Source organism: Chiloscyllium punctatum, chromosome 22 (assembly GCF_047496795.1).
Source record: "Chiloscyllium punctatum isolate Juve2018m chromosome 22, sChiPun1.3, whole genome shotgun sequence".
In the NCBI taxonomy this organism is placed as follows: Eukaryota; Metazoa; Chordata; class Chondrichthyes; order Orectolobiformes; family Hemiscylliidae; genus Chiloscyllium; species Chiloscyllium punctatum.
Genome location: NC_092760.1, coordinates 35,092,333 through 35,114,748, shown reverse-complemented (window position 1 = coordinate 35,114,748; position 22,416 = coordinate 35,092,333). Strand labels below are relative to the sequence as shown.

General features: G+C 42.0%; 1 protein-coding gene and 1 long non-coding RNA gene across 8 annotated transcripts in view; one reads left to right on the top strand and one right to left on the bottom strand.

Moving 5' to 3' along the window:
- The window catches only part of slc25a22a (solute carrier family 25 member 22a), a 134,307-nt gene extending 128,559 nt beyond the window's left edge, over positions 1 to 5,748 (bottom strand). For 4 of the 6 annotated variants that reach the window (XM_072592001.1, XM_072592000.1, XM_072591996.1 and 1 more), the window contains exon 1: positions 5,633 to 5,741. The gene's annotated coding sequence lies outside the window, so the exon portion shown is untranslated. Of the gene's footprint in view, positions 1 to 5,632 lie in introns of all 6 variants that reach the window. The other 2 variants (XM_072591997.1, XM_072591999.1) reach the window with 2 other exon arrangements.
- A 92-nt stretch (positions 5,749 to 5,840) lies between these two features.
- Positions 5,841 to 21,087, top strand: LOC140493502 (uncharacterized). Of its 2 annotated transcripts, none has more exons than XR_011963694.1 (2): positions 5,841 to 6,069; positions 19,935 to 21,087. It is a non-coding gene; the product is annotated as an uncharacterized lncRNA (long non-coding RNA). The 2 variants fall into 2 exon arrangements; XR_011963695.1 differs by lacking the exon at positions 19,935 to 21,087 and adding an exon at positions 9,588 to 14,979.
- Positions 21,088 to 22,416: the final 1,329 nt, after the last annotated feature.

The window sequence follows — 22,416 nt, the reverse complement described above, 5'->3', positions numbered from 1 at the left end:
AGGTTCAAACATCTGCAGCTGTTTCATCATCAGCTTCCATCCATCATAAGATCAAAAGTGGAGATGTTTGTTTCCAATTGAAGTGTTCAGTATCAACTCCCCAGGAGCGAACCAGTACGTGTAAAATTTACAGCAAGATCAGAACAACATTCAGCTTCGGGCTGACAACTGGCAAGAAATATTTACATCACACAATTTCCAAAAAATTCTATCCTCAACAAAAGAAAATTTAATATCTCCCAGTGGCATTCAAATACTTTTACTATCATTGAATAACATCACCATTAACATCCTGTGTGTTATCATTAACCAGAAACTTAACTGGATAAGCCACCGAAATACTGTGGTGACAACAGGTCAGAGGGTGGGAATTCTGCAGCAATTAACTTGCCCCCTGACTCCTCAGTGTCTGCCTGCCATCTATAAGGCAAAAATCATGTGACGGATCACCTCCAGTTTCCCGAGCAAGTGTAGATCTAACATCAGAGCTGAAAATGTGTTGCTGGAAAAGCACAGCAGGTCAGGCAGCATCCAAGGAGCAGGAGAATCGACGTTTCCGGCATGAGCCCTTCTTCGGGAATCTGGGCTTCTTGAGTGATCTAATATCACTCAAGAAGCCCAGCATTATCTAAAACAAAGAAGTTTGACTGATCAGCCCATTCATCGCTTTCAAGATTCATTCCCTCCAGCACAAATACACAATGGCAGCAGTGTGTACAATACACAATGTGCACTGCAATGACTTACTGAAGTTCCTTTGACAGCATTTTGCAAACCCATGACCTCTACCATCTAGAAAGGCAAAGAAAACAAAAGTATGTGAACACCAACAGAGACTTCTCCTCCAAACTGTACACCATCCTAACTTACAACTATATCACTACTCCATCACTGCCACTGGGTTATATTCCTGGGACTACCTTTCTAACAGTACTGTGAATGTCCCAACACCACACTGACAACAGCAGTTTAAAAAAGGCAGCTCAGCACCATCCCATCAACAGTAGTCATGGCTTTGAATAAATCATCCAAAATTACTGACTTGCTATGAAAGAACAAAATAGATCTTCAACAGCTCAAGTAAAGTGACAACTGACCATGCCCTAAGGGAAGAATTCCAATATCTGCTAATGCGAACCCTTGGTCCCATTCCTTATATAAAGGATGAATATGACAGTTACGTGAAGTTTCATATGTTTAAACTGTACACATTAATACCTTATATCAGAATTATCAGTCTTGTGTGAAAGGGATGTAAGTGATGCATACCATGATAAGTCATTTTACAGGGAAATGTTTTGAACACCTGTCGATCTATCAACAGATAAATCTTCTTATGTCCTCAGTCACAATCTCTCTTCTCTTTAAGAATTTATCATCAGTGCAGTTATAAACATTTCCCTTATTTCTATTTTACCCACTCTGTTCTTGCCCTTGTCTACATCCACAATAAATTCAGCACTAAGATTTTCATGTTTTCATTATAATGAACCAAGTCACAGAAACCAATTCCAAAATCTTTTAAGATGTTTAAAAGTAGCTGTCATCTTCAATTGTGAGAAACCAGCAACCAGAATTGAGACCTAACGCAACCACATCCTGATTTCCACAGGGATCTCAAAATTATGTTCAGCTTTCCTTAATATTTTTCTCCCCCTACAGGCGGCAGTTTATTTAAACTTTATATTGACGTCAATATAACCACTATTTTTTTTCAAATAAATTTGTCTTTCTTCACTCTTTTCCAATTTTTTTTTGCTTTAGAGGGATATAGATCATATCCAGGCAGATGGGGTAAGTTTAGAATGGCATCCTGGTTGGCCTGTTCCCACTAGACAATAGTTGCAGAAGTAGGCCATTCTGCCCTTTAAGCCAGCACCACCATTCATCATGATCATAGCTGATCATCCTCAAACAGTATGCTGTTCCTACCTTCTCCCCATAACCCTTGATTCCACTGTCTTTAAGAGCTCTATCCAACTCTTTCTTGAAAGTATCCAGAGACTTGGCCTCCACAGCCTTCTGGGGCAGAGCATTCCACATACTCACCACTCTCTGGGTGAAAAAGTTTCTCCTCAACTTTGTTCTAAATGGCCTACCCATTATTTTTAAACTGTGTCCTCTGGTTCGGGACTCATCCATCAGCAGAAACATGCTTCCTGCCTCCAGAGTGTCCAATCCTTTAATAATCTTATACGTCTCAATCAGATTCCCTCTCAGCCTTCTCAACTCAAGGGTATACAAGCCCAGTCACTCCAATCTTTCAAAGTAAGATAATCCCGCCATTCCGGGAATTGACCTTGTGAACCTACGCTGCACTCCCTCAATAGCCAGAATGTCTTTCCTCAAATTTGGAGACCAAAACTGCACACAATATTCCAGGTGCAGTCTCACCAGGTCCCTCTACAGCTGCAGAAGGACCTCTTTGCTTCTATACTCAATTCCTCTTGTTATGAAGGCCAGCATGCTGTTAGCTTTCCTCACTGCCTGCTGTACCTGCATGCTCGCTTTCATTGACTGATGTGCAAGAACACCTAGATCTTGTTGTATTGCCCCTTTACCTGACTTGACTCCATTTAGGTAGTAATCTGCTTTCCTGTTCTTGCCACCAAAGTGGATAACCACACATTTATCCACATTAAACTGCATCTGCCATGCATCTGTCCACTCATCTAGCCTTCCAGGTCACCTTGTAATCTCCTAACATCCTCCTCACATTTCACCCTGCCACCCAGCTTTGTATCATCAGCAAATTTGCTAATATTACTTTTAATACCTTCATCTATACCATTAATATACATTGTAAAAAGCTGCGGTCCAAGCACTGATCCCTGTAGTTCCGCACTGGTCACCGCCTACCATTCTGAAAGGGAGCCATTTATCACTACTCTTTGTTTCCTGTCAGCCAACCAATTTTCAATCCAAGTCAGCAATTTGACCCCAATACCATGCACCCTAATTTTGCTCACTAACCTCCTATGGGGGACTTTATCAAAGGCTTTCTGGAAGTCCAGGTACACTACATCCACTGGATCTCCCTTGTCCATCTTCAGAGTTACATCCTCAAAAAAGTCCAGAAGATTAGTCAATCATGATTTCCCCTTCATAAATCCATGCTGACTCTGACCTATCCAGTTACTGATATCCAGATGTGTCGTAATTTCATCCTTTATAATTGATTCCAGCATCCTTCCCACCACTGAGATCAGACTAACTGGTCTATAATTCCCTGCTTTCTCTCTCCTTCCTTTCTTAAAAAGTGGGACAACATTAGCCACCCACCAATCCACAGGAACTGATCCTGAATCTATAGAACATAGGAAAATGATCACCAATGCATCCACGATTTCTAAAGCCTTCATCAGGAATCGGGCTTTTGCCTGAAACGTCAATTTTCCTGCTCCTCGGATGCTATCTGACCTGCTGTGCTTTTCCAGCACCACTCTCATCTAAACTCTGGTTTCCAGCATCTGCAGTCCTCAGTTTTGCCTGGCCTGTTCCCATGCTGTATTGTTTTATGCAACTTGGTGGGATCCCACACTGGTGGCCTTCACAGAGTAATCTCAGTAAGAAAAGGAAAAGGAAAACGAAAACCAAAATTACTGGAAAATCTCTGCAGGTCCAATTCTATGGGTCATTCGACTAGAAACGTTAATTCAGATTTCTCTTCACAGATGTTGCCAGACCTGCTAAGCTTTTCCAGCAATTTCTGTTTTTATTTCTAACTTACAGCACCTACAGTTACTTCAGTTTTTATTCAGAAAAACAATTGTTCTGATGTGATCTCTGACTGCCGTATGCTCTTAGAAAAATTCCAAACCGACAGGGGCCGACCCACCACCCATTTCAATTCCTCCAACCATTCCTGTTCCGACATCACCATCCTTGGCCTCCTCCATTGCTAAAACATACCACAAGACCTACTGGAGAAATAACATCTTATCTTCCGCCCAGGCAGTCCACAGCCCGGAGGACTCAACATTGAGTTCTCCAATTTCAAATAACATCCCTCCCTGTCACTGCTCCTTGCCCCAACTGGATTCATTCCTCCCATTGACCAACGAGGTCATACCCTCGACATGTCTTCACCTATCCCCACCTCACCACCCTGCCCCGCCTCTCCCTTTATCTGCAGCTCCCCCTACACCCACCCCCAGTCCTGAAGAAGGGTTACATCCGAAACATTGACTTCTCCACCTCCTGATGCTGCCTGGCCTGCTGTGCTCTTCCAACCTCCTGCCTATCTACTTAAAAGTTCGAGCTACAGAGAATTTGACAGATGCAAACAACCCTGTATGCAAGTAAACCATTTGCAAGTGAAACGTGGCATGCTTGGAGGAAAATTTCACTTTTATTAACTGTGTCCAAACTAAGGATCACAAAAGTATAAACTCTTCCAGCCCTTTAACTTGCATAAAGGATTGTTTGCATCTGTCATATTCAAATTTTCCCTAAGTTTTAAACAATCATAATAGGAGCAATGGATAAAATCATTGCGATTTTAAATATTTCAACGGTCAAGTTCTCATACTGAAAGCTGAAAGTGATTTGGTTTTAACACGATGTAGCAAGGTGGGAGGTAGTTATCAGTTTCCGTCAGTTTGCCACTGTTGACCTTTACTATACCCTTAAGTACGGGCGCAAAGTTTAATGGGTTGAAAGAGTGGGACGAAAATTGCATGTTCATCATTCCGTTTTATTTCATCACCCTTGGAATGCTGCGGCTAATGTGAAGGTAGGAAAATGTCTGTTGACATTGAGTAAATACCAAACACGAGCCAAATTCTGGGGACTCCACAGTTCCCTCCTGGCAATTGTATGCCACATATTTTGGACTAAAGCAAGAAAGGGCAAGGCAGCTGAGTAAAAGTAAATTAAATCATTTGCAGAAGGAAAGCAAACCACAGCCTTTACAAATACTGTCTGACAAAATGACTGAAATGAAAAACTACATTCAAGACGCTCTCACTACGGTCTGTTAACAAAGTCAGGAGTATGTATTTCAGTCTTGTCTCCCCTCATTGCATTCGAGAGCAGCCATTGTTACTGTCCTCACTCATTCATTACAAACTCGGGCTGTAAGAGGTTACTTGAAGCACTCAAAGCCTGTGAACCACAGCGAGGAATAAATAACAGTGAAATTAAACAGGCTAACACGTTTCCTATTGGATCAAACGCAGGAGATTAGTAGCTGGATCCATTGAGTCTCTGTGCAGCAACACTGTCTCGTAATAAAATAAATCCACCTTTACTCGCCTCGGGATTAAGAAGATCGGAAGCAGCCACGATGCTGGTAGATTAAAAGGTTAACACATCTCGTTTTAAAATCACATGAAAATAAAACGGTGCGCATTTTACAGAACACTATAACAGGGACGGCAAACGCGCTGTCTGGGCTACGGTTTACTCTACACAAAACAGCCAGCCTGTTCTGTATATATGCCTGGCTGTGGACTTCCCAAATTTTGTGTGCTATGTGTTGCAAATGAGACTTGATTCATAAAACCGCTAGGTGAGCAGCAACCTAAAGGACAGTGGCGGGGGAAGAGGGCACTCCTTCCTCCGTCACTCCCGTACAGTACATTGTGCTGCGGTTGCTTGAGCTTTGCATTTCGCCCCAGGCGCTCCTTACCTTAACCCGCTCTCCGCTACAAACTCTCCCGCAGAATGAACACCATCTGGAACCCGGGTAAGGCTATGGCTGCTCGCGACGTCCGTGCGCAGGCGGCGGCGGGGGGCGCGTGCTCGTGCGCAAGCCCGCTGGGGGGGGGGGGGGGTGGGGATGGACGGACGCCTGGCCGCGCGCGCGCGCGCACACACACACACACGCCTCCCCCCTCCCCCGGGGGACGGACGGCGGGGTTAGTGTGAGACGACGCGCCTGGGCTTTGTTCGGTGTGGTGCACTGTTCACCCTGCAACAAGTCACGCATTTGTTGTTATTTCTATCCCTTTGCAGTACAATTTCTATTTTGTTTGTGGCGTGAGGCTAAGAAGGGACCAGAGAAAAATTGCTTTGATTGATTCGTGCTTTTAAACCGTTATCTTCAGGAGTGCTTGAAAGTTCCAGGTAATAATGTATTAGTCTACTCCACGCCTCCTTCAACGTCGTTTATGTAAAAGAGAGTGTGTACATAAAGTAAAAGATGGTGAAAGGTTTGTAATTCCAATCACCGACTCTGGGTCACCGCAACATAAGTACAATTTTAAAAGATAGGTTGGAAGTGATTCAATCTTTTTTGTCTGTTGCAACATGTGTTTGGCAGATTTGGTTCCTTCCACACGAGCTGATCTGTTGTTTACCTTTTGGGGGAGAACTGGTGGGGAAAATCAATCGTAAATTGTCAAAAATTTCATTCCAAGTGACTTGCTTTAACCGGTACAAGATAGTAAAAGAATGCGAAGCAATTTCTAACCCAAAAGCAAACACGAAATTTTCTCCTCCCACTAGCTTGTAGCCAGTGCATATTATTAACATGCATAATTATTCTGTTACGCCGGAAAAAATATATCAACAAAGAAAGGGCTAGCGAGTTTTGAGCAAATTTGTAGCTCAGGTTGAGATTCTGGATGTAGGTTTGCTGGCTGAGCTGGAAGGTTCATTTTCAGATGTTACCTAGTATGGTGATGAAACGTCTGAAAATGAACCTTCCAGCTCAGTGAGCAAACCTACATCAAAAGGTAGGGCTGTTATGGCACAGTGGGAGTGTCCCTACCTCTGAGCTAGGAGGCACAGGTTAAAGTCCTGTCAGCTTTAAAGGTGTGTAATGACATCGCTGAACAGGTTCATTAAAAATGGTGAAAGTGAGGACTGCAGATGCTGGAGATTAAAGTTGAAAGTGTGGTGCTGGAAAGTACAGCAGGTCAGGCAGCATCTGAGGAGCAGGAGAATCAACATTTCGGGCAAAAGCCAATCAACAAAGGTGAGCACAACTCACCTCAGTGAACGTATAATCAAAATTGTGAAGTAAAGATGGTCAATCACTTTCCTTTCCAAAATCTAATAGTCTGTCATATAGCTAGCTGCTTTCTGTCGTTAAGTTATGTTATAAACTGAATACAGGTGCTTCCATTTGAATATTTTAATAAGATTTTTTTGACAACTATCCACTATATTTCTTTCTCCATTCTTCTCTGTCACCTCATCAAAATTTCAATTGGAATATGTACAGACTGTACCTTTTTCATTATTCTGTATTTTTGATAGTGGACTGAAATAGAAAAATTACTTTTGTACAAATGAAGGATTGTTGAAAGACTACTGCACTTTTTAAAAAGCATATAATCTGACTCTCGTAAGTAAAAACCAAAAAAAAACTGTGGATGCTGTAAATCAGAAACAAAAACAAATTTTTGGAAAACCTTCCCAGGTCTGGCAGCATCTGTGGAGAGAAGTCGAAGTTAACATCTCGGGTCAAGTGACCTTCCTCAGAACGGTTACTCAGTTCTGGGGAAGGGTCACTCAACCCAAAACATTAGCTCTGATTTCTTTCCCTGGATGGTACTAGATCTGCTGAGCTTTTCCAAGAACTTCTGCTTTTATTACTCATTGTTGTAAGTATTGCTTACACTGCTATTTGTTCAGTCAGTTGAGGGAAGGCTACTACAGATGAACTGGACCCAAGGGATTTGTAAGACTGGAAATTTGGTTTACAACAAGTTGCTGATTGCCATGTGGACTAGTAATCACTAACACAGGCCTCCTACTTGCCAATAGCTAGGTGATTGGCTTCCAAGTTGCTCAATCGCTTAGGAGTGTGAATATTTGGGGCAAAAGCTATTGGACCCCTGAAAGGAAAGGAAACTGCTGTTGCTGTATAATAAAAGTATCTCAAGCCTGTGGGTAGCCAATTTGTTTTCCCTCGTCAGTTGCTGTAAGCTGTGATGTTTAAAGAATAAATCAGAGTGTGAACCAGTCACCTGTTATTTCCTACAAATAAGTGAATGAATGAAACAAATGTGGCAATGGAATTCAAGGGAAGAAAAAGTTCAAGAAAAAACAGAAAACGGTAGGGAAAGAGAAATAGAATTTGAAACAAAGAAAATAAAACCAGAATTGGAAATGCAAATAGAAGCAAAATTGAAGGATCATAAATATCAACATAAAAGGATGTAATTGAAACAAGTGGTGCCAGACACTGATGCAGACCTTGGTGGGGAGGATATTGGTCAACGTTGAATCGGGAAACGTTTTAAGTTTACAAAGTTTGAGCAAATGAATGTGGGGGAATTCTTCATATCATTTGAGAAACTGGCTCGACAAATGAATTGGGCAAAAGAGGATTGGACATAGTGCATGCTGAGGAAGTTTGTGGATAAAGCACAGGAAATTTATGCCTCACTGTCATTTGAGGTGTCTCAGGATTATGACATTGTGAAAACAAAACTGCATTGGCTTCAAATAGTTAGTATTACTTCCTGATGCATAGGCAGACATTTTGGAATTTAAGGAGTCAATCTGGGCAAACCTATATTGAATTTCAAAGGGTTAAGCAAAGTAATCTTGACAGGCGAATATTAGCATTAGAGGATGAAACCAAGCATGAAACTTGTAGAGAGATTATTTTCTTAGAACAATTGACCAACTCAGTATCTTCCATAATAATCTAAGTTAAGGTCTAAATGTTGCAATAATGGCTGAAGATTATGAGCTCATCCATGAAATTAAATCTTTTTTTCTGTTAATCACATAAATTCAGAAGGGATAGAAAATGGGAGAGCAAATGGAAGACAAGTAGCCAAGGTAAAGAATGATAGCTGGAAATGTCCCAAGGTCTGGCCCTCTGATCAGAAGAAGGGCTGATGCCCGAAACGTCAATTCTCCTGTTCCTTGGATGCTGCCTGACCTGCTGCGCTTTTCCAGCAACACATTTTCAGCTCTGATACTCCAGCATCTGCAGTCCTCACTTTCTCCTCTGATCAGAAGGGCAAATACTGAGGTTGGAGATGAAAATTGAAAGTGAGGTGTTTTTATTGTAATAAGTTGGAGACCTATTCATTCAAACTGATGAGAGTTGCAAGGGCAAACCATAGAACTTACTGGAGCTCGTAAGAATGAACTTGAAAGGGAAACACAGTGGTTTGTGGCTTTAACTGCACCTAAGAGACCAAAGATACTTATTGTTGTGAGTACAGAAGACATACATAGTGTAGATGAAAAATATGAAGTGTTATCATCTAAAGGGAAGAAAGACCCTTTTTCTTAAGTTGTGGAACTCAATATTGAATGCTGAAGGATGTATAGTGTGAAAGTGGAAAATGAGGTGTTGTTCCTTCAGTTTAGAATGAACTCTTTTTTTTTACATTTTACCGGCCATATCTTGTTTATGTCTTGTTGGCTTTGTTCTCAGCAGAATGGATCTATTTTCTCCTTTTCACAACTAACATTTACACTTATTTTACATAACTATCTCTCCTTCACCACAGTCATCATTGGTCTTTAACTACTGCTCTGTTTACTCTCACAATATGTATACTTACTCCTCCTCCCCCTCTGTCTACAGCATAAAACCACCATTTTCCAATTGCTTTCAGTTCTGAAGAAGCAGTTCACTGGACTATAAGTTAACTCTAGTTCTCTCTACACAGATGCAGTGCTTTTGGGTAAGGGGCCAGTATTCCAGAACCCGAGACCAGTATTCTGAGGATATCTGTTTGAATCACACCATGACAGCTCTTGGAAACTGAATTCAACAAAAGTCTGAAATTAAAAGTCTAATGATGACCATGAAACCATTGTTGACTGTTGTTGAAACAAAAAAACCCACCTGGTTCACTAATATCCTTTAGGGAAAGAAATCTGTCATCCGTATCTGGTCTGGCCTTCACAACTCCAGACCCATCGCAATGTGGTTGACCCTCAAATGTCTTCTGAAATGACCCTAGGCAAGCCACTCAAATCAAGAAGGAATAAGGATGGGCACTAGATGTTGCACCAGCTAGCAGCACCCACATCTTATGAATCATTTTAAGAACGTATGACCAGACACACTGAGTTTTTCTTGTATTTTCAGTCCTTTCTTCAGATTTCTAGCATCTGAAGTATTTTCCTTTTATTTAGAGTCATAGAGATGTACAGCATGGAAACAGACCCTTCGGTCCAACCCGTCCATGCCGACCAGACATCCCAACCCAATCTAGTCCCACCGACCAGCACCCGGCCCATATCCCTCCAAACCCTTCCTATTCACATACCCATCCAAATGCCTCTTCAATGTTGTAATTGTACCAGCCTCCACCACATCCTCTGGCAGCTCATTCCATACATGCACCACCCTCTGCATGAAAAAGTTGTCCCTTATGTCTCTTTTATATCTTTCCTCTCTCACCCTAAACCTATGCCCTCTAGGTTTGGACTCCCCAATCCCAGGGAAAAGACTTTGCCTATTTATCCTATCCATGCCCCTCATAATTTTGTAAACCTCTATAAGGTCACCCCTCAGCCTCCGACACTCCAGGGAAAACAGCCCCAGCCTGTTTAGCTTCTCCCTGTAGCTCAGATCCTCCAACCCTGGCAACATCCTTGTAAATCTTTTCTGAACCCTTCCAAGTTTCACAACATCTTTCTGATAGGAAGGAGACCAGAATTGCACGCAATATTCCAACAGTGGCCTAACCGATGTCCTGTACAGCCGCAATATGACCTCCCAACTCCTGTACTCAATACTCTGCCCAATAAAGGAAAGCATACCAAACACCTTCTTCACTATCCTATCTACCTGCGATTCCACTTTCAAGAAGCTATGAATCTGCACTCCAAGGTCTCTTTGTTCAGCAACACTTCCTGCTAAGATTTGCTTTCCCAAAATGCAGCACCTCGCATTTATCTGAATTAAACTCCATCTGCCACTTCTCAGCCCATTGGTCAAGATCCTAGTGTAATCTGAGGTAACCCTCTTCGCTATCCACTACACTTCCAATTTTGGTGTCATTTGCAAACTTCCTAACTGTACCTCTTATGCTCGCATCCAAATCATTTATGTAAATGACAAAAAGTAGAGGGCCCAGCACTGATCCTTTTGGCACTCCACTGGTCACAGGCCTCCAGTATGAAAAACAATCCTCCACCACTACCCTCTGTCTTCTACCTTTGAGCCAGTTCTGTATCCAAATGGCTAGTTCTCCCTGTATTCCATGAGATCTAACCTTGCTAATCAGTCTCCCATGGGGAACCGTGTCGAACGCCGTACTGAAGTCCATATAGATCACATCTACTGCTCTGCCCTCATCAATCGTCTTTGTTACTTCAAAGAGCTCAAATCAAGTTTGTGAGACGTGATTTCTCACGCACAAAGCCATGTTGACTATCCCTAACCAGTCCTTGCCTTTCCAAATACATGTACATCCTGTCCCTCAGGATTCCCTCCAACAACTTGCCCATCACTGAGGTCAGGCTCACCGGTCTATAGTTCCCTGGCTTGTCTTTACCGCCCTTCTTAAATAGTGGCACCATGTTTGCCAACCTCCAGTCTTCCGGCACCTCACATGTGACTATTGATGATACAAATATCTCAGCAAGAGGCCCAGCAATCACTTCTCTAGCTTCCCACAGAGTTCTTGGGTACACCTGATCAGGTCCTGGGGACTTATCCATATTTAACTATTTCAAGACATCCAGCACTTCACCCTCTGTAATCTGGACATTTTGCAAGATGTCACCATCTATTTCCCTACAGTCTATATCTTCCATATCCTTTCCCACAGTAAATACTGATGCAAAATATTCATTTAGTATCTTCTCCATTTTCTGTGGTTCCACACATAGGCCACCTTGCTGATCTTTGAAGGGCCCTGTTCTCTCCCTACTTACCCTTTTGTCCTTAATATATTTGTAAAAACCCTTTGGATTCTCCTTAATTCTATTTGCCAAAGCTATCTCATGTCCCCTTTTTGCCCTCCTGATTTCCCTCTTCAGTATACTCCTACTTCCTTTATACTCTTCTAAGGATTCACTCAATCTATCCTGTCTATACCTGACATATGCTTCCTTCTTTTCCTTAACCAAACCTTCAATTTCTTTAGTCATCCAGCATTCCCTATACCTACCAGCCTTCCCTTTCACCCTGATAGGAATATACTTTCTCTGGATTCTTGTTATCTCATTTCTGAAGGCTTCTCATTTTCCAGCCGTCCTTTTACCCGTGAACATCTGCCCCAATCAGCTTTTTGAGAAACATGGTAAAGACTGAATAAAGGCATAGTGCAGTTCTGTCAAATGTGTCATGCATGTGAAATTAGCATGGGAACCTCAACATATAAATAAACAAGCATCTTAGATACCCATGCCCATTTATGAAGTACCATTCAGTTCAGTTTTTGTAAATTGTGTAGAACCAGGATGTAAGTTTGCTTGCTGAGCTTGAAGGTTCATTTTCAGACATTTCATCACCATACGAGTTAACATCATCAGTGAGCTTCCAGTGAAGCACTGGACCCACTTTCTATTTACGTTTATGTTTCCTTGGGTTGGAATGTCATTCCCTGTGGTGATGACAGTTCAGGTGGTGATGTCATTTCCTGTTCTTTTTTCTCAGAGGGTGGTAAATGGGGTCCAAGTCAGTGTGTTTGTTGATAGAGTTCCGGTTAAAGTGCTATGCTTCTAGGAACTCTCACCAGTGTCTCTGTTTGTCTTGTCCTCGGATGGGTGTGTTATCCCAGTCAAAGTGGTGTCCTTCCTCATCTGTATATAAGGATACTAGTGAGAGTGGGTCATGTCTTTTTGTGGCAAGTTGATGTTCATGTACCCTGGTAGCTAGTTTTCTATCTGTTTGTCCAATGTAGTGTTTGTTACAGTTCTTGCAAGGTATTTTGTAAATGACATAGTTTTGCTTGTTGTCTGTATGGGGTCTTTCAAGTTTGTTAGCTGCTGTTTTTGTGTATTGGTGGGTTTGTGGGCTACCATGATGCCAAGAGAACTACTCAGACCTCTACTCAGTTCCATGGGTTGCACAGTGGATTCGTGAGGTCACCAGAAAGCCTTCATTGCCTAATGATTAAGCTCTGGTTTGTCGTGGTAGCTAAAATGATGATTGGACAATGGAATTGTTCTGAAAACTGTTCAATCCTTGTTGCATAAAGAACAAGAGAGGCCTTTCGTAGATAAGTGTAGGAAACACCACCAACTTCAGTTTGAAGGGAAACCAGCACCAACAAATTGATTCTTAGAGTCACCTTTGCAATCACTGACAATGCCATTCTCACACTGCACCAAGGTGACAGATATGTTAGTATCAGGAGGTGGATTTTATTGCGAACCTCCTTCATGAAGGAGAGACACCGAACAAGCTGTTTGCTCTAAGGTTCACGGAGGAGAATTGTTTGCTGAAGACTCTGGGTATGCATGGCCTCCTGAGAGATGCCTTCTCCCCTTCCACCACCCCACTCCTGTGCTTTACCTGGATCTACTTTGCTCCAACTCCCGTCATGCTGTAGGGCCAAGGATGGAATCACTGTAGTTAAGTCTGAAAGCAAGTGACCACAGGAGAGCCTTGAAGTCAGAACCAAGACCACCATCACCTGCCCCCCCATCACTATAGTTATCAGTATCTTTAAACAGCAGTACAAACCTCCACATGCTTCAGCTAACTCAGCAACAGCCAGGAAATATCAAGCAGTGACAAACTTGAGAGTGGAGGATGATCCCATTAAATGGCAATGGCAGAGTATTAAGTTTAAGCGAGGTCATTAGCTGGATTGGATAAAAATGCATCATGGTGGTCAAATTGATGTTTCACGCAGACTGATGTCTCAATCTGCCTATTCTGTATATGACCACTGCATACATTAAATGACTGCACTCATGATCAAACCAATACACCAAAAACACTAACTTGCATTCCCTGGCCCTGAAAGTACCTACACAGTAGAATCAAATATGCAGCCTCAATTTTCAAATTCGACCCACACAACACTTGAAATTAAGTATGTTTCAGGGTACAAAATGGGGTAACAATCGAAGCATTATGCCTTCTTTTTAAAAAAGGGTACCTGTATCACAGCCTGGAAAATGCATTTATGCCAGAGTTGGCCTTTAAAAGTGGAAAGAAGTCAGTTCACTTTCAAGCTGGCAGAAATGGACTAGGCAGCATCCGGGCTCTTGAGCTCACATCTCATCCATTTCCCCTGCTTTCTTATTTTCCTTTCCTTTTCTCTTTTTCTCAGTTTTCTTTTAGTTTTTAGTGTTGCTTACTTTTTGGAGGCAGCGGCAGCAACAAAGCTTGGCAGCAGCTGGGGCCTAGCGCAAGCCTGGATGACGGTCAGCGGCAGTGGCCATGAGGCATGGCAGCAGTGGTGGTCAGCAGCAATGCAGCAGCCGGGTCCGAAGCCTTGCAAGTGGCAGAGAAGAGCAAGCCCTCTTGGGGAACGCCGGCTGGAAGCATCTGCAGGCCTGTGGCTTAAGAGGGGAGGGATGGCCTAGTGGCATTATCGCTGGACTGTTAATCCAGAGACCCAGATAATGCTGTGGGGATCTGGGTTTGAATCCCACCATGGTAGATGGTGGAATTTGAATTCAATACATATCTGGAATTAAGAATCTTGTGATCACAACGAATCAATTGTTAGGGGAAAAACTGATCTGGTTCACTAATGTCCTTTAGGGAAGGAAACTGCCACCTTTACCTGGTCTGGCCTACATGTGATTCCAGACCCACAGCAATGGTTGACCCTTAACTGCCCTCTGGGCAATTAGGGATGGGCAATAAATGCTGGGCTAGCCAACGGTGCCCGGATCCTGTGAATGAAAAAAGAAAGGACTGCAATGTTTTACATTTTACGTATTATTTTATTTTTCTACTTTTATGCTAATAAGACTGTAGTGCTTAACTTTATAACATATCTTTTTATTTATTTGTAACTAAAATTCTGAACTTTGGTATTTTGTACCTAAGGTGGTGCCATGTGGCAACAATGAACACTTTTCACTGTACTCTTCTACCCTGCACTTGAGTACAAGTAACAATAAAACCTAAAACTAAATCCATTACAGCTTGAAACAGTCGCATAGCAGTAATGGATGGAATATCACCAACTAATCTGTGATTTATTAGCACATGGTGTACTGTGCCTTTAACCTGTCTGCAGGTTTTACAGCTTGTGTGAGGTCCAGGAGCCCAGCCCTCATTGCTATGTTCTCAGATTACTCAAATAGCGCTCACTTTCTCTTAACACTTCTTTCTCTTCGAATAGAAAACACAACACTCTGCAGGCGATTCATTATCATGTGCAGTCACGGATGGTTTAATATAAAATCAGCATATGCTGTCAGAGGGTCCAGTCCACACATCGCAGCCAGAGACAGAAACAATCTCAACCAGCTGCAACACTTTCTGAATGCCTAAAAAGTTTTAATGCTTGGTGTATATAAAATAGTGACCTATGTTGAGCAGCAAACTGAATGCCAATTCACCACTTTTAAAGGCTATGTTCATGGCTCTTACACAATCAAGAAATGTAGCAGATCTTTTGATTACTCCTCGTAACTTACTGTCTCCATATTTTGTACCTTCTCTTACCTCGGGTAATAAGGGTATTAAAATCCTAAACATAAATTAGGAATAAAAACAGAAAACTCTGGAAATTGTTAGATCAATCAGTATCTATAGACGCAAGAACAGTTAACATTTCAGACTGATAAGATTTAATCAGATTTATATCAAGAACATATCGGATGTGTGTGCCAGGCCAGCACTTATTGCCGATATAATTGTCCTTGAGAAAGCAGTGTTGAGCTGCATTCTTGTACCACTGCAGTCTGTTTGCTGCAGGTAGATCCCACTGTTCTGAAGGGGGCTCCAGGGTTTTGACACATGACAATGAAGGAAAAGCAACCTAGCTCAAAGTCCAGATGGTGTGTGACTGGGAGGGGATAGTTAGGGAATAAAGCTCCCTTGCATCCACTGCCTTTTCCCTACTTGGTGTTCGAGGTCGTGGTTTGAAAGATACTGTTGAAGCAGCATATGGATAGGTAGCTGCAATTCACCATGTAGGTAGGCATCTGTTGTACAATGTGGTTCAGTGTTGGAGAGAGTGAATGTCGTTAGTGATAGATGGGATGGCAATCAAGTAGGCTGTTTTGACCTGAATATTGCTGAGCTTCTTAATTTTCCTTTTGTGCTGCATTCATCCAGGCACATAGAAAGGATTCCATCACATTCCGGACTTGTGCTTTGTAGGAGAGGGGCAGGCTTTGGAGATTAAAAAAATTAAGGTAGCCATTTCAGATTTCCCAGCCTTTATTACTCTTCCACAGATAGGAGCAAGAATATGCTTTTTTGCCCCTCAGGTCACAGCTGATCATCTACCAAAATCTCTGCCTCTCAAGGGAGAGTACTCCAGTGATTCAACACCCATTCAGAGATGTTCCTCCTCAACCTCAGTGGCTTGTCATTTATGCTGAGACCAGTTCTAGATCACTCAGCCAGAGGAAACATCCTTTCTACATCACTCTATCTATCCCTTCAAGAATGTAGTAACTTGCTATAAGATTGCTGGCCCCGTTTCCTCCATCTCTCTTCACGGGGCACTGCCATCACCCCAAGAATCAGCTTGGTGAACCTCCACAGTTCTCATTCAATGGCAAGTGTATCTTTCCATAGGCAAGGGGTCTAGAATTGCACACAGTACTTCAGATGTGGCCTCACCAGTATTCTGGCGCATTGAAGGAAGATTTCTTTGTTCCTGTACTGAAAATCCTCTTTCAATAAAAGTTAATGTACTATTCATCTTCCAAATTGCATGCTGCATCTATGTGGTCACTTGCAATGCCTTAAGAACAAGATCCCTTTGGACATCAATATTTTCCAATCTTTCACCACTTAAAAAATAGCCTGCATCTCTTGTTCTTCCTACCATAATGGATAACTTCATACTTTTCCATATTTTGTTCCATCTGCCATGGTCTGGCAGCTCAAACAGTCTGAATCCCCTTTAAGCTACTTTGTATGTTCCTTGTCACCCACATTCGCACCACATTTTGTATCATTTGTAAACTTGGAAATAATTCAATTGGTCCTCATATTCAAATTATTGGTAATGATAGTTAACAGCTGGGGGGGTTACAGTCAAACTGCTCAGTATTGTTCAGTTCAATACTGAGCAGTAATTGGAGGCTCTTTTCATAATAATCTGGTGTAAAAGGGCTTTCCTAACAGTTGTTATTTGAAGTAAATGTGTTGGCCCATCCCCATCTCAATTAAATTATAAATCCAGGGTGTACAGGCTAGAAAGATTGCAGCTTTTCCAACCTGTAAAGATGTCTGTAATATAGTTTTATTGAGGAAAAGAAGGGGTTTTCATAATTTAGCACCTGTCAAGGTTTTAGGATGTCAGTGAGTACTTTACGACCAAGGAAGTACTTCCGTGAAGTGCAATCATTCTGTTACTTGGAGAAACACAGCAGCAAGTTTGCACAAAGTTCCAAAGAAGCAATGGGATAAATGACAATTTAAATTTTTGGCAGCATTGGTTAAAGGATGAATGTTGGTCAGGACATTGGAGATCTCCTTTGTTCGACTTTGAAAAGTACCAGTGTATTTTTACATCAATTGGATAGAACAGTCGTGCTTTGGTTTAAGGACTGCACCTCTGACGGTGTGCCAGCAACCCACTCTCAACTCTGATCTCCAGCATTTGCAGACTTCACTTTCTCCTCTGATAGTGTAGCATGCCCCTGTTACGACAGTGAAACTGGATGCTATAAACTAGAGGATTGGAATATAAATGAGAGGAAGCTCAGCTCCAGCAATACAAGCCCTGGTGAGACCACATTTTGTCATGTGTCCTCGTCAGTGTAGCTTAGAAACAACAAAAATTGTCACAGAAGGAATGCAAGGAAGATTCAGAGTTCAAATGATTAGATTACGCAAAAAGATGCCATTAACTAGACTTATTTTCCTGGAATATAAAATGTTCAAGAATGATCCCCTTGTGTTCTTTTGGGAATTGGAAAGGAACTGGCTTTGTGTGTGGGAAATCATGTCTCACGAATTTGAGTTTTTTGAAGAAGTAACAAAGAAGATTCATGAGGGCAGAGCAGTAGAAGTGATCTGTGTGGACTTCAGAAAGGCATTCGAACAAGGTTCCCCATGGGAGACTGGTTAGCAATGTTAGATCTCATGGAATACAGTGAGAACTAGCCATTTGGATACAGGACTGGCTCAAAGGTAGAAGACCCTCCATCACCACATCAAAGGTGGTGATGGAGGGTTGTTTTTCAGACTGGAGGCCTGTGACCAGTGGTGAGCCACAAGGATCATTGCTGAGTCTGCTAATTTTCCTCATTTATATTAATGATTTGGATGTGAACACAGGAGGTATAGTTAGTAAGTTTGCAGATGACACCAAAGTTGGAGGTGTAGTGGACAGCGAAGAAAGTTACCTCAGATTACAACGGGATCTTGATCAGTTGGGCCAAAGGGCTGAGAAGTGGCAGATGGAGTTTAATTTAGATAAATGTGAGGTGCTGCATTTTGGAAAAGCAAATCTTATCAGGATATATACATTTAATGGTAAGGTCCTAGTGGGTGTTTTTTTGGAAAAGCAAATCTTATCAGGACATACAGATTTAATGGTTAGGTCCTAGTGGGTGTTGCTGAACAGAGACCTTGGAGTACAGGTTCATAGTACCTTGAAAGTAGCGTCACGGGTAGGTAGGATAGTGAAGAGTGCGTTTGGTATGCTTCCTTTATTGGTCAGAGCATTGAGTCCAGGAGTTGCGGTTGTAGAGGATATTGATTAGGTCGCTTTTGGAATATTGCGTGCAATTCTGGTCTCCTTCCTATTGGAAGGATGATGCAAAACTTAAAAGGATTCAGAAAAGATTTACAAGGATGTTGCCAGGGTTGGAGGATTTGAGCTAAAGGGAGAGGCTGAACAGGCTGGGGCTGTTTTCCCTGGAGCGTTGGAGGCTGAGGGGTGACCTCATGGAGGTTTGTAAAATCATGAAGGGTATGGATAGGATAAATAGACAAAGTCTCTTCCCTGGGGTGGGGGAGTCCAGAACTAGAGGGCATAGGTTTAGGGTGAGAGGGGAAAGCAATAAAAGGGACCGAAGGCGCAACCTTTTCATGCAGAGGGTGGTGCGTGTACAGAATGAGCTGCCAGAAGATGTGGTGGAGGCTATTACAATTGCAACATTTGAAAAGCATCTGGATGGGTATATGAATAGGAAGGGTTTAGAGGGATATGAGTCAAGCAATGGCAACTGGGACTAGATTGGGTTGAGATATTTAGTCGGCATGAACGAGTTAGCCCGAAGGGTCTGTTACTGTGCTGTACATCTCTATGACTCATGTAAGGTGATGAGAAGTAAACATTTCCACAGATGAGGGGGGATTAGAAGGAGAGGACTTCTTAAATCAAGAGCCAGAACTTTTGAGGTGAGAGATTAGAAAACACTCCTTTGTAAAAAGTAAGTTAGTAGTGTAGAATGGTCTTCCAGAGAAAGCAATGGATGCTAACTCAATTAATTATTTTATGTCTGAGCTTACTTGATTTTTATTAGCCAAGGGTATTAAGGGAAATGAGACAAACATGCCTCTGTGGAAGCGACTAATCCACCATGATCTTGCTGAATAATAGACTCATCTGGTTGAATGGCTTACTCCTGCCCCTTTATGTGTCAATCACCTGAAGACCACCTCAGTGCACACTATGTGTACTTTCAAGGTCCTCAAGATTTCAAAAGCACCTCACCAAGACCTTCCCCACACCTCCACTACTTGCCGTTAAACAACCACCAAACCTCAAACAGATCATTGTTCGTAGCAAACTGCCCGGCTCTCAGGACAACTCCATAGAACCCTGTCACGGTGGACGCTGCAAGACGTGTCAGATTGTGGACATAGATACCACTATTATGCGTGGGAACACCTCCCAGCTTCTATATGGCAGGTATTCATGTGACTCAGCCAACGTTGTCTATCTTATACGTTGCAGGCAAGGATGCCCGGAGGCATGGTACATTGGGGAAACTGAGCAAAGGCTATGACAATGGATGAATGGGCACTGCACAACAATCAACAGACAGGAGGGTACCCTCCCAGTTGGGGAACACTTCAATGGTCCAGGACATTCAGTCTCGGACCTTCGGGTGACTATCCTCTGAGATGGACTTCGGGACAGGCAGCAGAGGAAAGTGGCCGAGCAGAGGCTGATAGCTAAGTTCGGTACCCATAGGGAGGGCCTCAACCGGGACCTTGGGTTCATGTCACATTACAGGTGATCACCATTGCACTACACACACACACACACACACAGAGATATTCCTACACACACACACTCACATACACATGGACACAGGTACACACAGACACCCACACACTCCCTTATAGACACACACACTCCCCCACACACACTTGCACCCCCTCACAGACTTAAGACACTCTGCACTCACTACACACACACACACACATTTTCTCACACTCACAACCCCCACCCCAGACAGACACACACAGACAGACAAAGACCCACATGCACACATATATTTTGTGGGGTGAATTTGTACTTGCAGAGTTACGTTGCACTTTGCTCAAAAACTGCATACATTCATGTAGAACTCTGAGCTCAAAAACTGCATGAATTTATGTAAAACTCTGTTACCTCACTTTTTAGATTAGAATCAATCTAAACATCAGGTCATAGACAGAGAACATAGGGGGCTAACACCTTCAACATATTGGTAAAAACAATGACTGCAGATGCTGAAAATCAAATACTGGATTAGTGGTGCTGGAAGAGCACAGCAGTTCAGGCTGCTCGTTGGATGCTGCCTGAACTGCTGTGCTCTTCCAGCACCACTAATCCACCTTCAACATATTGTCTAGCTATCATCATTGTTAACAGCTAACCCGAGAATGCAACTTTTAAAAAAAGGTTTTGTAATTTACACATGAAAGAAGTGAAACTATCACTGTATTCTAACAGATGAATGGCTTAACAGACAATCAATTCTTCAATGTATAATTTCAGTTACATCACACTAAATTTTTGCTATAAATTTTGTGTTACGATCGAGGCCTCCACTATCACCTGAAGAAGGAGCGTCACTCCGAAAGCTAGTGTGCTTCCAATTAAACCTGTTGGACTATAACCTGGTGTTGTGTGATTTTTAACTTCAAGATCTCTGGTATTGCTCTATGTGTTGGGTCAGAATGTTCATGATCACAGGACACATTTTGTGCAATTTTAATTATTTTACTGTTAAACAGTTTTATAAATAGAATTCACAATTTAAACCAAGGATATGTATCCTTAGCAGATTTTTACAGACAATAAATTAATATAAAACATGTAAAATCAACTCAATGTTTGAGACAGAATTGTATCTTGTCCCAAATGATATGCATCATTTAAACGTGTATTGAATGATTAAGTTCAAGTTACAATAATTCTCAATAACGAGTACTATCCACATAAATTTTGTTCCAACTGTCTGCTAAAGACAAGAGATATTCAAGTAATAGGTGTCTGTGCAAAACAAGATTGATCTTCAGAGGGTACAAGGTTCCAGGGATAAAAAATAAATTTAGGACTGATGTCAGGAAGATCCCTCTCACAGAACTGTTTTGATTTCACATGCTCAATCACTGTTTGCAAGGCTTCTCCTGGGAGCACTCCATCCAGGATATTAGATGTTGCTGCATCTACACGAGTAATATTTCAAGGCCTCTCTCATTATATGTTTGGAGACTGACAAGTGTATTTAGTCAGGATAGTGGCGTATCTGAACCTTCCTATCCCCATTAAAATTACATTGTGTGGAAAGGCCCATGGTCAGATTTTCAGGCCAATTGAGGCCTAAGTGGGTGATTAAAGAGCATTTAAAGGACCCATCCTGCCACCTCTGGTATTAAGCCAGTGGTAGGCACACGGTGTTACATGCAGCATGCTCAACCAGCATCTTGGTGGGGTCCCTCTTTCAAAGGTGTTCAGTGACTGATTGAGAACAATGAGAATATCTTGATAAACAATGGAAGAGCTAGAGAAAGGAAAAGTCTTTGTGGAAGTCATTTCAGGGGAAATTATGGTATTAGTGTGTTGAAAAATCAAATACTTCACTATATTTTTAGATTAAGCTATGTAATTGGGAAGCTTAAAACAGTTTAAGATGAACCAGCATTCCTCAACTTCAATGCAATGTAAAAAAAATTCAGCAGAGCTTGTCTCAATCCCTTACATTCGTTCTGCCAGATGTTGTTAAGAAAGGGGTGTAAAGGCTACATTTGGGAGATATTTGTTCAATTAGGAATTTGCGGTCTTAAACCTCGAAGCTGAATTCTACTTACATCCAATATGCTTGGGTTAAAATCATTGCTATTTGTTGATTTGAAGCATTTTGTTAGCTACAAAGAACTATGCAAGTAATCGACATATATTCCATATTACACACAATGCAGAATCAGGTCATTTGATCCTAACA